At 36.9% G+C, this 17103-nt stretch overlaps 1 long non-coding RNA gene across 1 annotated transcript in view; it reads right to left on the bottom strand.

Annotated features, from left to right (window-relative positions):
* The window catches only part of LOC129251232 (uncharacterized), a 45696-nt gene extending 29141 nt beyond the window's left edge, over nucleotides 1–16555 (bottom strand). The window contains exons 1-2 of the long non-coding RNA XR_008582936.1: nucleotides 15591–16555; nucleotides 15443–15523 (exon numbers count right to left, since the gene is read on the bottom strand). This is a non-coding gene — a long non-coding RNA (uncharacterized LOC129251232). The remainder of the gene's footprint in view (nucleotides 1–15442; nucleotides 15524–15590) is intronic.
* Nucleotides 16556–17103: the final 548 nt, after the last annotated feature.

Below are 17103 nucleotides of genomic sequence, written 5' to 3'. Positions count from 1 at the left end.
GGTATGGTAAACAGATTTATGATACATTATTTGTGTATAATGTACATGTATATTTTAGGATGTATTTAGATGTAAATACAAATAAAATTACATATATAAATAAAAGAAATACCTGTTATACTATCCGCAACGAGTTGATTCAGTATTCCTGAGGAAAGATTGTAGATTTATTTGGCTTATTTGACTTATTTTATATTTTGCGCGCACCACTTAACGATTACCACAAGAAAAATATTAAAAAAAAAAAAAAAATAATTGGGGGCGACCGCTATTAGAAAAATGTTTTTATTAATTTTGCTTTCACCGAGATTCGAACCAACGACCTCTCTGTGAATTCCGAATGGTGATCTAGCACCAACCCACTCGGCTACGGCGGCCGTCAATCAAATGTCATATTGACAAATTGCAATCATTGTTGCCATATTTCGATAAGAATGCAATAATAAATGAGGAAAATGAGCAACATTGCCACCACTTAATAATTAAATTAGACGCAAACCCAACAAAACACGCTTTGAAAAGTGGGTTTAGGTATGGAGTTGTGTTTTAATTTTGTATGGGATTTGAAAGGTGTTTTGTTTCGTGTTTGCGCTAAGAACACGATAGCGGCAGAGAACACGATAGCGGCTGCGGTGGAAACTTAGTATAAACCTACGCCTGACTTACACGCTTCACTAGAAGACAACAACACTGATACTAACGCTACTGATACCACTGTTAATTCTATTCATCAATACATCTCAGAAACCTGCTCTAATCCCTCCTCCCCAGTTTCAACTATCAACCCTCAAACCAACAATAACCAACAAATAAATACTGCTACCGTTATACATAATTCGTTTTCACTTAATAAAAACAACAACAACACTGTACTGTTAAACACATCTCCACCACATTTCTCATCTAATCCACTTTCTCATATTTTCTCTCAACTTACCGAAAATCAACTAACAACACTGAATACACATTCTACAAATCTCACTCAAAATTCAACTTCAATCAACTCTTCACTCACTATTCAGAGTACGTTAAGTGTACTCTTTGAATTAGTGTATAAGCTAATTTCTCTTCCAATAACATTTATGCTAAAATTTCTACAATGAAATATTCACGGCTATTATAATAACTACTCAAATTTAAAAATATTAATTAAAGAGCAATCCCCTAAGATAATTTGTCTCCAAAAGACACACTGCGTATTAAGTAAGCAATATAATGGACATTTTGACATTTTCACAACATTAGTTATAACACTACTGCTAAGCAGGGTACAAAAGCATTCCATATAATCTTATAAACTTCAATTCAAACTTATCTATTGCCGCCGCCAAAATTAATTAAAACTCAAATTCACCATTATTTCCATTTACATTGCTCCACAACAAAATATCTAACTTCGAAACATACTAAATGTAGTTAATGATCCAGTGATAATAGTTGGTGATCTTAATGCTTGCAGCCCTCTTTGGGGCTCACCAAGTCATAACACACTGTTCTTAATGATGGATCGCCCACTCACCACAGTACCCACAACTCTCTAACGCACGTTGATGTATCGCTAAGTTCCTCTCAAATTGTTCCTATGTGCAATTGGTACACCATTAACGACTTACACAACAGTAACCATTTCCCTACCATAACTTCTGTCACAGTAGACCTTTATACTCCTCATCTGAGGTACTCATGCTGAGTATCATTTTCATCGCTCCTGTTATGCACAGAGCAGCGAGTCGTTGAATCCTTTCCAGTGGCATTAAGTATGTCAGTTTTCTTGTCGCAGTCCACCATACTAAGGCCCCATACAGCAATATTGGTCTAACTACTGCCGTGTAGCACCAATGCGTCAGAGAGGGTGATAGACCCCAAGTAACGTCCAGCATTCTTTTACATCGTTCAACGCATTACTGGCCTCTTTCACCCTTTCCTCAAGTTTGTGCTTCTACAGCAATTTACTGTCTAGTATTACTCCGAGGTACCTTGCATGATCTTTGAGAAGTAGTTCGTTGTTGCCTAGATTCGGGAGGTTCCCCGTCGGGACCTTGTACTTCCTGGTAAAAAGTACCATGTCCGTTTTTCCGGCGTTTATCCCTAGCCCTGCGCGAGATGTCCATTGGTGTACCGTTTTAAGTGTGTTATTCATCACATTACTGATGGTGTCCAGACACTTTCCCGTAACTACTATAGCTATGTAATCTGCATATCCCACTAGTTTTGGTGACCCTCCGTCAAATTTCTTGAGCAGTTCGTTTGGTACAAGTAACCATAATAGCGGCGATAGTACCCCACCTTGCGGAGTACTACTGCATGCATATTTAGCGACGCTCGTATCGTTCCATTCCGCTCTTATCTTCCTGCTAGCTAATAGCTGCCTTATCCATAGATAAATCGCGGGTTTCACATTAAGTGAAGGCCCCTGATATATCTATAAATACTCCCAGAGCATACTCCTCATGTTCTAACGCCTTTTCTATGTTTAGTACAAGTGAGTGAAGTGCAGTTCCAGTAGATCTGCCTTTAGTGTAAGCGTGCTGCGCCTTGGATAATACGTCCGGCGCAATTGTGTCACTAATGTATGTGTCTAGAATCTTCTCTAACATTTTCAGAGGAATGAGGTCAGACTAAAGGGCCTGTATTCCTTCGAGTAGAGAGGGTTGCTTTTTTCAGCTTTGGAGAGGGTTGCTTTTTCCTCGCTTCTCTCCACAATGCAGGAACATAGCCGAGCCTCAAGCATCCCCTGAATATCGTTTTTAACCATGGTAACACAAGATGGCTTACCGTTTGGATAATGGCTGGGAAGATTCCATCCAGTCCTGGCGATTTATATGGGTCGAAACTTTGTATAGCCCATTCTATATTATTGGTCGTAATTACGTTCGTCGGGATGTCGTGCACAACATCCCTTCTAGGTTCGAGCTCTGTAGTGTCCGCACAGCCTGGAAAATGTCTGCTGGCTAGGTTTTTTAGAGAATCCTCACAACTGTGTTCATGTATCCTACGCCTTTGTGCTCCTAGTTCCTTGTTCCACCAAGGAGGCTTCACCTTTCGTCTATTGTGTGTTGGGGGGCAGGATCTTTTGAAGCTTTGACAAGAGTAGTTGCAAACAATTCAACCCCTTTCTCAAGTGCGACGAGGGTTTCATTGGTGTTTTTGATAGTACATCCCTATAGAAGTTCCAGTTCGTATTCTTAGGATTTCTAAACGATATAAGTTTGGTGTTTTGAGCGGAATATAACCTAAAAGTTTATGTATCGGAGAATGAGGGCCTACTCAACACTTTCCATTCCTGTACCATGAAATGCTTGCTTGTGTAGAGTGTTAAATCAAGTACATTCTTCGAGGTTGATCCATGGTCCGATGTTGGTTCTTCACCTCTATTAGCTATTTCTAGGCTACTCTGAAGAATATAGTTAAATAGCAGTCGTCGACTAACACTCGCTTCGTTCGGACTCGTTCCCAAAGTGCTCGTGCGGTTGATGATTTTCTCGTGTGTTCAGTGCTATTCGCATTATTAAACTCATTCATAAAATCAAATATCAAGTATCTGATTTTTATTTTCTCTTGATCGTTTAATAATCTACAATTATTTAGTGTAGTATTTATCAATGAACTTTCCACCCCCCTTGTGGGGAACGGGTTTAGTGTATTGCAAGACTGCGATACGTTGGCCAGCCCCAAAACTAAACGTAAAAAAATCAAACAAAAGAAAAGATTTCTACTTATTTGGATTTTCCTGAATTGCGAACCATAAATGTCAACCACCAACAGCCCAAATTTATTGTCATAAAACTCACGGAAAATGAGTTAGCTAATGAACTTCAGTGTATTTGCTAAAAAAAGTCATTGCTCTCGATCAGTACTGAGGTCCAATCGGTAAACATGCTCCGTGATGGCAATCTCCTCGTTTTAACTCAAAACCAAAAAGTGGCTCAGAAATTTATTCACATACCCTTTTTGGTGGCTTGTGTAAAGTTTCAATCTCGTATCATCAAAACCTTAACTGCACTAAAGGCACAATATTTGATAAAAATCTAATTCCTACTCCAGAATCAGAAATTTTAGAAGATTTGAAAAGTCAGGGTGTAGTTAGCGTAAATAAATTCGCAAAGAAAATTAACAACAAAGTTGTATATACGGGTTCTATTTTGCTTACTTTTAACCTTTATGCGGTTCTTAAGGTCATTGATATAGCATGGTACAAACTTGGAGTGAGAGAATATTTTCCTAATCCCATGCGATGCAAAAGTTGTCAAAAACTAGGCCATACACTCAAGCATTGCAACAACAATCCTATTTGCTCGGTTTGTAATCTTCCTCCACACACTCCTTCCAGCTGCACTCGCACTATGTGTGCCAACTGCTTGGGGCCCCATCTTTCTTCCGCCAACTCATGTCCTATATTCCAACAACAAAAAGAGATTTTGAGAATTAAAACACAGAATAAGTGCAGTATGTTTGAAGCACGACGCACATATAAGCAAAATAACCCTCTCAATTGTGAAATTTCTTACGCCACTGTTACTGCTCTAAACTCTAATTTAAACAACAAAAAAACTAATAATTTAAACTACAGAACCAGTTCTGTGCCCATTCCTTCACTTTCCTCTAATCTATCCCTACCCTATACTAATCACACTCCAACTACTGACTCTAAACCTACGCCTGACTTACACACTTCACTAGAAGACAACAACACTGATACTAACGCTACTGATACCACTGTTAATTCTATTCATCAACACATCTCAGAAACCTGCTCTAATCCCTCCTCCCCAGTTTCAACTATCAACCCTCAAACCAACAATAACCAACAAATAAATACTGCTACCGTTATACATAATTCGTTTTCACTTAATAAAAACAACAACAACACTGTACTGTTAAACACATCTCCACCACATTTCTCATCTAATCCACTTTCTCATATTTTCTCTCAACTTACCGAAAATCAACTAACAACACTGAATACACATTCTACAAATCTCACTCAAAATTCAACTTCAATCAACTCTTCACTCACTATTCAGAGTACGTTAAGTGTACTCTTTGAATTAGTGTATAAGCTAATTTCTCTTCCAATAACATTTATACTGAAATTTCTACAATGAAATATTCACGGCTATTATAATAACTACTCAAATTTAAAAATATTAATTAAAGAGCAATCCCCTAAGATAATTTGTCTCCAAAAGACTCACTGCGTATTAAGTAAGCAATATAATGGACATTTTGACATTTTCACAACATTAGTTATAACACTACTGCTAAGCAGGGTACAAAAGCATTCCATATAATCTTATAAACTTCAATTCAAACTTATCTATTGCCGCCGCCAAAATTAATTAAAACTCAAATTCACCATTATTTCCATTTACATTGCTCCACAACAAAATATCTAACTTCGAAACATACTAAATGTAGTTAATGATTCAGTGATAATAGTTGGTGATCTTAATGCTTGCAGCCCTCTTTGGGGCTCACCAAATCATAACACACTGTTCTTAATGATGGATCGCCCACTCACCACAGTACCCACAACTCTCTAACGCACGTTGATATATCGCTAAGTTCCTCTCAAATTGTTCCTATGTGCAATTGGTACACCATTAACGACTTACACAACAGTAACCATTTCCCTACCATAACTTCTGTCACAGTAGACCTTTATACTCCTCATCTTACTATTCCACTGTTCAACACAAAACGGTCTAATTGGCCACTGTCTCAGAACAAAATTCTAGACGTATCTATTTTATACCCCTCTAATGGTCATATTAACAGCGAAGCTACTCTCATTAAAAAGATATTATGCACAACAGTCAACGAATCCATTCCCTGTACCACTCGCAAAAAATTTATTAGGACTGTTCCATGGTGGTCACCCGAGTTTAAAATTCTTAAGAAACGCTAAACAGAGTGCTTGGAGAGCCTACAAAAACACCTCCCCTTATAATGACCTAATATCATATAAAACATCAAATTCTTTACTTACTAAAGCCAAAAAACTGCTAAACTGCAGAGTTTTACAGATTTCACCAAAAAATCAACCCTAGTACTTCCATATCACTGGTTTGGCAAAGCGTTCGTAAATTAGTTGGTACGTACAGACCATATATTATTTATCTAGTGGAATCATCTTCTATGTACTATAGTCACTGACCCAAAAGACATCGCATAAACTTTTATTAAGCACTGGTCCTCTACTTCTAACGATTTAAATTTCTCTTCAGCTTTCCGTTCAGCTAAAAACACAATTCCTAATCAATCTCCAAATTTTATTTCTAACCACAAATCCAATATAATAAATTCGGTTTCCGCCCAGGGTCAAGCACAATGAGACCACTATACTCATGGATCATTTAATTTGAAAAAAAAACCTTTCATCTAAAAACCATCTTTCTATACTGTCAATTGACTTTGAGAAAGCGTTTGATAGAGTGTGTATCATTGTGCTTAATAAGCTACTTGAACTCAAAATAGGCCCTAAAATGTATAATTACATTAAATCTTTTCTAACGGCACGGTTTATATATATATAATATACAGTCTTCTATCCATCCACTTTCTAATGGTATACCGCAGGGCTCCTCCCTTTCAACAACATTATTCTTGATTGCATTCGACGACCTCAGCAAAATACTTTGCGCCCAAAAGTATATCAACCACTGCTTCTTTGCAGACGATTAATACCTCACATGCAACAGCAGGGACTCGAAAGATACACTTACAAAATGTATCATCGATAATTAACTGGTCGGATAACTCTGGAACAACACTGTCACTTGAAAAGGCATCTACATGTGTGTCGAAAACGTTTTTGTGACCCCATCTCAATAAACATCAATAACTTCTCAATAGGAAATATTAATCATCTTAAAATGCTAGGTTTAATTTTTGATTCTAAGCCTAATTTTAAGGAATTGTAGTTATTTAAGAAGTAGTCTAGCTGCCAGACTTAACCCCATAAAATATCTTTCCTCTAACAAAAGCCAAATACATACTAATACCCTCCTCAATATGACCCAACTCACCTTAATTTCAAAAATTGATCATGGGCTCGCAATTTATGGCAATTGTGCAAAATCACACTTATCACTCATCAAAGGTCTTTATCAAGCCGCTATTAGATCAAGTTTTAGAGCGTTCAGGACCACACCCATCGAAAATTTATTGACGGAAAGTGGTTTTCTCACTATTGAAGATCGGATCCATTACTTTACATGCCGCCAAATTCCAGTTATCTATTCAACGAGCAACTCAATTTTATCCAAAGAGATAACCTTATTAAAACGACGGAAACGCAGCATGAAACTCTCATCCGCTCTGACTTGTATACTTTACCTTCTCTTACCTGGAAGCACCCCCGTGGTTAATTCAAGACAAATTTTTTCTTAACGAACTCACACTTCATGCGAAACAAAACACTAACGTAGTAATCTATAGACAATTATACTGGCAAATTACTGATCCATTTTTACAGAAAGGTTGGCAAATATTATTCACTGATGGATCTTAATCTATTCATGGTACATCTTTCGCAGTTGTTGACGTCAATGGTAAAATACTAGCGCAAGGGATCTTACCCACAGTTGCAACGGCTTTTGACGCAGAAGTGCCAAGCATTTTGTCTGCTCTGCTTCTAGTTAAATCATCAAAAGATAAATTCATTGTATGCACAGACAGTCTTTCAGTATTTGAAGCCCCTAAATCAGCAAGGAACTCATATGCACCAAGAGAGAGCTCATCATCCCACTAGACAAAAGAGTAAAATTAATGTGGATTCCTGGACGCGCTGGCATTAATGGAGTTGAGCACGCAGATAAAGCAGCCAAATTAGCTTCAAAAGCCCCATTAGTAACTTTTATGCCTTTCTCCCTTGTTAAATAAGGAATCTCAGCCGATATGTACATTTTGCCTCAGTGCTTACTTAACTATTCCCCATATTCTCAAAGATTGCCCCCTCCTCGCAAAATCCAGAACTATTTCCTTTTCCAACCTCAACCCCTTTGAACTATTAACATACCCACAAAAAAAAAAAAATATTAAACTGATATTTAAGTTTTGTAAAAACATTCATATTCATAAATTAATGTAATCTTTCCTGTAATTTATATACATTCTACGCCGATAGCCCTGGCAGATAGTACTTAATTAATTATAATTTTATTTGTAATTAATATAACTAATATAAATAAATAAATTAAAAAAAAGTTAAATAGTGACTCACCTCGGTCGTTTATGTCTGCACTACCCCAGACTGTGTAATGTGCGTTTGCGTCCGTTCCTATAACCAGAGCGTGCTTCTTTCTGGTAGCTGTTTCTACCAGCTTCCGAAGTTTCGTCTGTGGTGCTTCTTCATCATGTGGCATATAGCAAGACCCAAAGAGTAACGTCTCATCGTCTGAAGAGAGATTATGATCAATAGAAGAACTTATACTTGTTTTAACCATTAATGCTATTCTTACCTTGTTTTTTGCAATCGGGATGTAGGTGTTATAGTTGCGTGACTTTAGGCCGGAGACTATGTTGCTCGAAGCTATCCATCGTTCCTGGACTAAAGTCACATGGTAGCCGACTCTCTCTATGTTGAGCAGGAGCTCTTCTGACGCGTTCTTACTTTTGCCGAGGCTTATCTGGAGGACCTTCAGCATCTGGCCTCAGTACCTTCTCGGGGTTGGATACTACCTCCAGCTCACCCGTCTCCACTTCCCGTATATTGAGCGAGGCTTCCAGGATCTCTTCTATACCGAGGTCCTTTTCAACCTCCCCCGCAGCGAGCGTGTTGTTGTTGTCATCTGCCGGGTGGCGTTTTTGAGGCGAAGGTGCACGCTACCAACTCCCCAAGCCATCCTCCCGAATCGCACGTAAAGCAGGTCCTCTGCCGGCTTGTTGATCTGGATAATGTAGTCTTGGCCTCCAACAACAGTTGCTGGTTTTGCCAGTAGTAGCCTCTGTAGTAGCCGCAGTACATTTTCCGGTTTTAGCACTCGTGAAATAAAAACCTGTGCCTTCGGTATTGAGGGAATGCAGCTGCGACCAACAATTTCAAGCATTTTAACTGCTTCCTTAGCCATGTGAGCGTGGGGTCCTACTTACATTTTATAATTTTGACGTCGCCGAACCACCCTGCTCCATTTCTACTACCTTCCACCGTTCCTGCGACTTTCGCCCCAGCTGTTCACTACGGTCAGTGAGTGCCCCAATAACATGCTTCTTCGCAATTTCACTAGACACTGCCGCTGCCGCTGCTTTAGCCATCTCGTGCATGTGCTTCTGCTTTTCCGATGGCACCAAGGCCTCGCTATCCGCAGAACGCTGCCTCTTGATGGCTAGTTCTTCTTCTATTTTGTTCGCATACTTCGGATTGGAGGCTGCAAGCATTGATTTTGCAGTGTAGAAGGCCCGGCCATTTTTATCTCCTCTGTGGCCCAAGCCAACCCTTCCTCCTCTTCCTTCTTTAGGTTGGACTTGCTGCCAAACTGGTCACAAACTTTGACCGGTCAATGTGCTTAAGAATGACTGATTAGTTCCGTTGCGCATGAAGAGTATTACTTTCAGCTGTGTTGCTTTTTTTCAATAAAAATAAAATGTGGTATATTATAGTAAATGAAGTTGTGCCTCCTTATCTAAAACAAGTGAATACAAACGTCTGTATTACTTATATATTCATAATAGCATTTCTCTTGGACGTCAGTAACCAGGAAAATCCCACAAGCGCTGGTGCGAAAAATTTCCGTATGCGGTCCTTCATCAAAATAATTAATCGCAATTGTACGCCATTTCAAAGATGGCATGCGTTTCATTTATTATACGTATCGATCATATTATTATTTGTTCATTATTTAATAACTATTAGTGTTATTGTTTTTAGTTTTAAAATGTGGGACATCATTTTGGAAAACTTACTAAAACATGATTTTTGTTTAACATACCATTTTTACATAGATATTTATCTATATATTTCTGTGCCATTCATTTAGATCTATGATTCTTATACATAATTAGTCCTAACCTCATCATGTTGGACTCCTTGCCGTGGTGATGAGGGTTAAGTGGTGGTTTGACCCCCATATCACGGAGACCAACTCAACACGATCTAAGAGGGAAGCTACATATGGGGATTCGCTAGCCATCCATCCGCTTTACGGCAAAATTGGTGGCCATCCAATCTCCATGCGAAGATCAAAGTACCGACGAATATCCCTTGTTATTCCTAAACCCTCCATCGAGCCAATCCAACATAAATATAACGTTGACAGACAAGCAGCAATAAAGGCAATAAACTTATATGAAATTTCATCTGAAACCGTTCTTAGGACCAGGGAAGCCATAGAGAGACTAGCCGCAGACAGATGGTTATACATCTATTGGGTACCCGGACACAAGGGCATTGCAGGAAGAAACGAAATTATAGATGAGATTGCAAAACGCGCTGTTTAAATACGATTTGAACAAGAAAACGACATACTGAAACCCTTAAATACGGTATACAATGACATCGCTGCGGACTTGAAAACACGGATAGACAGGCGGTGGAATAATTTAGCCACTTGTAAAACCGCGAAAATCATGTGTACGCAGAATGTACATAAATAGGCCAGATTCGTACTAGCCTTGTCTAGAGAGGAAAGCAGAACTATTGTAGGTACCATATAATATGTTAGCTGCACACGCATACAAGATGACAATTACAAACAATGATAGCTGCAGACTTACCTACCCTAATCTAATTACTCCTAACTAATTTTGGTTTTCTTTATCAGGAAAATTGCAAATTACAACAAAAGAAGCGCTACATATCAAAAATTCGGAAAATTTATTTTTATTTTATTTTTATAAAAATCTATTTTATACTACAACATAATCATATAAATTAAAGTTTTAAACTTTGTACAAAATTTAAAAAAAATCAACACATTTTCAACAAAATTTCAAACTTTTGAATGAGTTTTTAAAAAAGTTTTGTTTAAGGGGTAACACCACTCTACACGCGTAAAATAAACACGATTTTTAAAGAATTTTTTTGTATAGAAAGAAAGGGAAAACAATCACTCTAATTTGGGAAGTTATTACTTATATGCTAAAATACAAAACTACAAAGTTTGATCGAAAAATTTTACAAAATGGCGGTATTGGAGACATTTTTGTAATGTGGTTTCTCTTGAAGGAGCTCCGCGGCACGCAGCACAGAGGGTGCAAATTTTAATCTGGAACAAGGAAATTTATTTTTTCTTAATCTAGATAAGAATAGCTAGAGAAACACGTAGGAGATTTAAAAAATATTTATTTTTGTGGAATTAGCAAGCATTTGAAGAAAAAAACTCTATTTTGGACTAAAAAAACGACACTTAAATAATTATAACAATCGTTCAAATTAATCTATCGAAAATCCCCTACGCTCTTCTCTTAAGAAGGTTATTATACAGACGTAGTGAAAACCCTGATTAAAAATATTTACAATTGTTTGAGTTATGCTGCGTGCCAATTTCAGAAAACGTGTTTTGAGAAAAACGCGTTTAAAGTTTGGAAATTTGGAGAAATCGTTAGGTAGCAATCACTAACGCTTGGTTAAAAGCTTAAAATATTTATGAAATAAACTTCGGTAACGTATAAAACTTTTTGTTCTGTATTTTAAAAGGTTCAAAGAATTTTTTAAGCTTATAAAAATAAATCAATTTTTTGAAATTTCTACAGTTACCCCTTAAGCCGTTTTGACAATTCATTGTCGCGGCGATAATATGTGTAATACATAAAAAAATTTAGAGCACTCGTTATATGGAAGAAAATGCCTAACACCATCAACAGCAAAAGTGCGTGTAGCGTAGTATACATAACAGAAGTGAAACTTTCAAGGCAGGCAAAGAAAGAGAGAGAGAGACCCGAGAGAGAATGAGAGGGAGAGACAGAGAATAAAATAGACAAAATTTACAAAAAAGATCAAGAGCAAATAGACAAACATATATCTAATATATGTATGTATGTATGCAAAAATCTCATCTTAACCTTATGCGTTTACATATATATTACATATGTATGTATACATATATGAGTACATATTTTGGGACAATGTATGTACGTAGATGTTTCTAGTCTAAGCAAAACATTGCATATTCGTATATATATGCATGTATGTACATATAACCACACACACTCACTTTATGCCTCTATATGCGTATGTGTCCAAAACAAAAATTCTAAGCCTAGCGACTACAAGAACAAAATGCATAAATAGGCGCAGCCATAGTGGCCATCATTCTAGTTACCATAGTGCTGAACAGTCTGACATAGTCGCGGCGGCGCCGAACAGTTTCAACTACTGTACTGTACAACAAAAACTTATATTCAAATATATACAAGGTATAGCTCTCTCTCTCCTTTTCCTCTACGTTATATCTCATGGCCTTGAAATTTTACTCTCCATTCTCGCTCGTCCATCGACGCCTAAAAAGTGTTACTTCAAAAAAAAAAAAAAAACTATGAAAAATCAACGTGAATTTCGAGTCACTTTAGAGTGGCACAATTTTATACCAAAAGGAAACGTGTTACAAAACTGGACATCCAGGATTATTTATTGAAAGTTTGAAATTTTGATGAATACTTGTTTAATTTTTTAAAGTTTTCTACAAAGTTTGCAACATTGACTTACATGTTTTTTGTATATATTTGTAAAAAAAAAATTAAATAAATAGTCAAAATATTGCAATAGTCGCTCTGCTATTATAGTGAACACAGGTGTATGTGCAGGTAAACTGCAAGAAGCCAGAATTTTCATTCCACAGTTAGAATTTGCAGTTTTGATAATAGAAAATATAATATATATAATAAGATTAAAAAATAAAGAACCTTAGTACCAAATACATTTTGCTTCAATCTTACTTCTACTTTAAGTATATTAAGAATTTGGAGTTTTGGAGAAATGCTGTAGGATATTGTGGAAATTTCTGGGTGATGTCAATGGTGTATCGATCCCAATCTTAGTATCTATGGCTGTACAGGGTGCGCCATCTTTTATGTCGGCATGAAAACATTGAATAACTTTGAAAAAGAAAACAACTGATTTGTATAGGTGAGGTATTTTTATTTGGTTTGGTTATTTACAATTTAGTAAAACTATTTTTTTAATACAATATCAATCAAGTGGCCACCTTTATTAGCAATCACAAACTGCGATCTCTTTTCTGCGTGTGTCATCACCTTGTCAAGCATTTCGGGTTTTATAGCGTCCATTTCGCGTTGTTTCGGTGTAAAGCGATTTATGGTTGAAATTGTACTGAATTGAGGTATCGAAAACATGTATGTTGAAGTCGATCGGTTGGTAAATGACAAAGTTATTCAGCGTTTACATACCGACATAAAACATGGTGCACCCTGTAGAACACTTTGACTACAATGTTCTGAACGGAAATGCAATGGAAAGTAAATTATGTAGGTGGAAACTGGTGAGACGTTGCTCTTGTTAAACGTGTTTCGGTTTCACTGTAGTGTAAATATTAATGCATCTCTTTTAACAGCTGAATCGGCTCTAAGTGTAGTCGAGGATCTTCAAGCGCTGAAGCGCTGAGAGGGAAAAGGAAGTTCGGATTATGGAGGTGGTTTTCTAGGTGCTTACACGTTCCGGAGGCACCAGAGTGAAAAAAAACATATTAACATGCAGCAGCCGAATACTTTTAAATAAATAGAGTGTAGAAATTATATATAATATTCATACTGTCACAGTTATAAACAAGCATAGAGGGTCATAAGATAGCGAATTTTCTGTACAATTTTTTTCACGTAAAAGTATTTTTGTAATACTTGAAGTGTTTCCTAAAAGTAATTTCGGCAGAAATGGGGGTAGTGCAATAAATACAGTGGAATTCTAAGCTGAATGGAGCGCTACTTGAAATTGGATTCACTCAGTGCAGGATATAAAATATAGTATTTGTTTGATAATCCTCTATGTAAACGATTGGCCGACTTCCTAAACTCAGGTTTGCAATGCATAACTCTAAAAAATGTGTATGCAATGCAAAGCAGATTTTAATTGCAACCATGCTTTGCATACCAAACAAAACTGATGCACGATTTTGACATTTTATGCGCATCTAAATGAGTTGCCAACCGATTAGGAACATGAGGCGTTGCCATAAAATTCACGAATGCATTTAGGAACTATATGAGTTGTAAATATGCATTGCAACTTGTATTTAGGAAATGGGCTATTTACTTATGGTGTGTTAGAAGACGAGCGATTTGACACAAATCAAATCAATGATTTCAACAAAGTTTCAATGCATCGAGAAGGGCCAGATTCAGTGCGATGACGATGTAGGCCACACATTGATGAACCAGTCAGATGATACAACGTCACAGCATGCAGCAGCATAGAGTCGCCGCGACGCCAGTAGCCACAGGATATCACGTAGCATATGACAGGGAAGATGCTTGATAAAAAATACAACGGCCAGTCATCAATGGGTGAGTTAATGTGAATATTAAGGTTTCTCCTTAACCGCTAGGCGTATGAGCAGGGAGGGGACCGCGTTATCTTCGTTATTCGTGCGGATTATTTAGTCACGAAACTGCACTGGTCGGGTGAACAACGTGCTCTTGAAAACTAAACAATACTCGACGACGTTTTCGTGATGCCCGAAATGAAGATTTGATTCGGGGGTATGAAGGTTCCGGACAACAAGTTCGGTGGCAAACAGCCCACAACAGGGGCCCAGCCAGACTTCGAGAAAAACTGAAAATATTGCATTCGAGGCTACAAGCTTCCACAATAATCCATGTCCATCTGTACGCAAGAGAGCGACTTCCAAAAACTATTGTCAAAAAAATATTGATATTATTCACCATTTAAAGGACATAAACTACTATTGAAACATAAACAACCACTTCCCAATCTCAAAGTGACGGTTTGGTATGCATTGGTAAGTAATGAAAGAACTGGTTCACATTTTTTCGAGGGCAAGCAATTTCTTTATATGGTGTCACTTTTATCAGTTACTTAAATAAAGCGATCCCAACAGATACAAATTTCCCATTTGATAGGCATTTATCTTGTTGGTATCTCAATGATATAAGATTGTCTACTTGTTAAAGCTTCTACTTAACAACGATTCTTATACATATTTCACTTCGGCATTTACTTTGCCATCTGGGACTTCGATGGATTTTATGTACATATGAACGAAATGCTATTGAGGAAGGTTGTAGTTTTCTTTTAATGTTAAACTCATCCAGTTTGCTTTTAATGTTAAACTTGTCGAACTCATTTCGTGGAATTACACACGAACTTACTTCATTATGTAAAACCAATATCATTTTTGAAATTATCGTTTTTATTGCAATGCAGATTGGTAATCATCAGTTTTATAACATGAGTAATTGTTGCTTGAAGTATTCATTAAACTTTAGACATACTTGTCGAACAGAACATGCCCTTTTTTACCACATGACTTACATTTGAGGTTATGTCGCCTTGCGCGACATTCCTTTGTTTTGTGATTCTCTCTTCCGCCTCGTATGCACAAGTTTTCGATACCTATTTGCACCAAGTTTATATTTGATTATTATTGAATGTATCGGTGGCCTTCTACTACGATTTATACCTGCGAGTACTTTGTTGACAAATATTTGCACCAAGTTTATATTTGATTATTATTGAATGTATCGGTGGCCTTCTACTACGTTTTATACCTGCGAGTACTTTGTTGACATCATTTATAGTACTTTGTAATTTTGCATTGAGTTCACGGCTATCTAGGTATGTTGAGTGCTTCTAAAGATAGCGTTTTTTTCCAAAAAAATTTCTCTAATATTCTGACTGAATGAGCTGTTCGCGGATTGTCTTATCTCGGATTCTTCTAATGAATTGAGCTTGAAGAAGAATGTTAGAAATGAGAGCATTGTACTGACCTGCGACACAAATGCACAATAATTTATGTCACGCTGGAGACATGCCAAAAAACTTGCTTCAATTTGCTATTCACATTGATATTTTGCAAGAAAATGGTGTTGTATTAGTAAAATGTCTTTCTTGGAATACACATGCTTTTTTAGTTTTGCAACTAACTCTTCATATTGAGCTCTGCTGGGTTTTTACGAACAATCTATGACACTAATAATGTGTAGACAGATTTTATGAGCATATCTCATAATGTTTTATTTGCAAATATTCTTTTCATTTCCACACACTTGACGATATATTTAGTTTCCTTATTTTTGTCGAAATTCTCGAATAGCAGTAACATAACGGCCCTTATTATGAGCAACATTCGATCTTCGACTGTAGTCGAAAGTGCTGATCGAACGAATTTTCATTTGGTATTATGGTGCTCATTCGTTGAAGAATAGGACTATTGTGAATTTCGATCGCTCGACGCATTTACAATAGATAATTTTTCTCAGCTGATACAGCAAATCAAAATAAAAGAAAAACCGATTGTGTTGAAATTCTTTGCTAACAACATTTTTAAAAGTTAAAAAAAGTATTTTTTGTGAAAATGAGTACAACGGAGTTGTGGTTCGACGATTCATCGGAGGTTGAAAGATTAGTGAACTAGCCAGAAGTAGAAAACAGTTGAGGGGCGCATCCAACTCCCTAGAAATGGCTTCCACTGAGTAAGTTTAGAATTTTCAAAATGTGTTGACGTACTTAATATTACAGAAATTTCCTTACACATTTTTATAGAACTTTAGATTATCTAAAGAGGCGTTTATGAACCTACTGTGCAGTACAGAAAACCAGTTGCAGCAGTGCACCCGAGCCAAATCCATTCCAAATATGTTAAAGCTAGCCACAGTTCTGCGATTTTGTGCTCAGGGATCGTACCAATTGAGTATTGGTAATGAAGGTATGCTAGGACTTGCTCAACCCACTGTGTACGATGATGCTGAAGATATTGAAGTGGAGGCAAATAACGGAGAAGCAGAAAACATAAGAAGTGAAATTTTGAGAATATTATAGAAAAATCTAAAAAGTATTAAATAGAAACCTTTACGCCACAGTTTCTGTTTTATTTTTGTTATAAATTTTCTTTATTCAATTATTCGACATTTGAAAAAAATATGTATTTCAGTTCCTCTACGTATTTCAGCCCATACCTACCAAGGGAAAATAAA

Source organism: Anastrepha obliqua, unplaced genomic scaffold, assembly GCF_027943255.1.
Source record: "Anastrepha obliqua isolate idAnaObli1 unplaced genomic scaffold, idAnaObli1_1.0 ptg000009l, whole genome shotgun sequence".
NCBI classification, from domain to species: domain Eukaryota; kingdom Metazoa; phylum Arthropoda; class Insecta; order Diptera; family Tephritidae; genus Anastrepha; species Anastrepha obliqua.
Note: the sequence above shows the minus strand (reverse complement) of the source record. Positions and strands in the feature narration are given on the sequence as shown.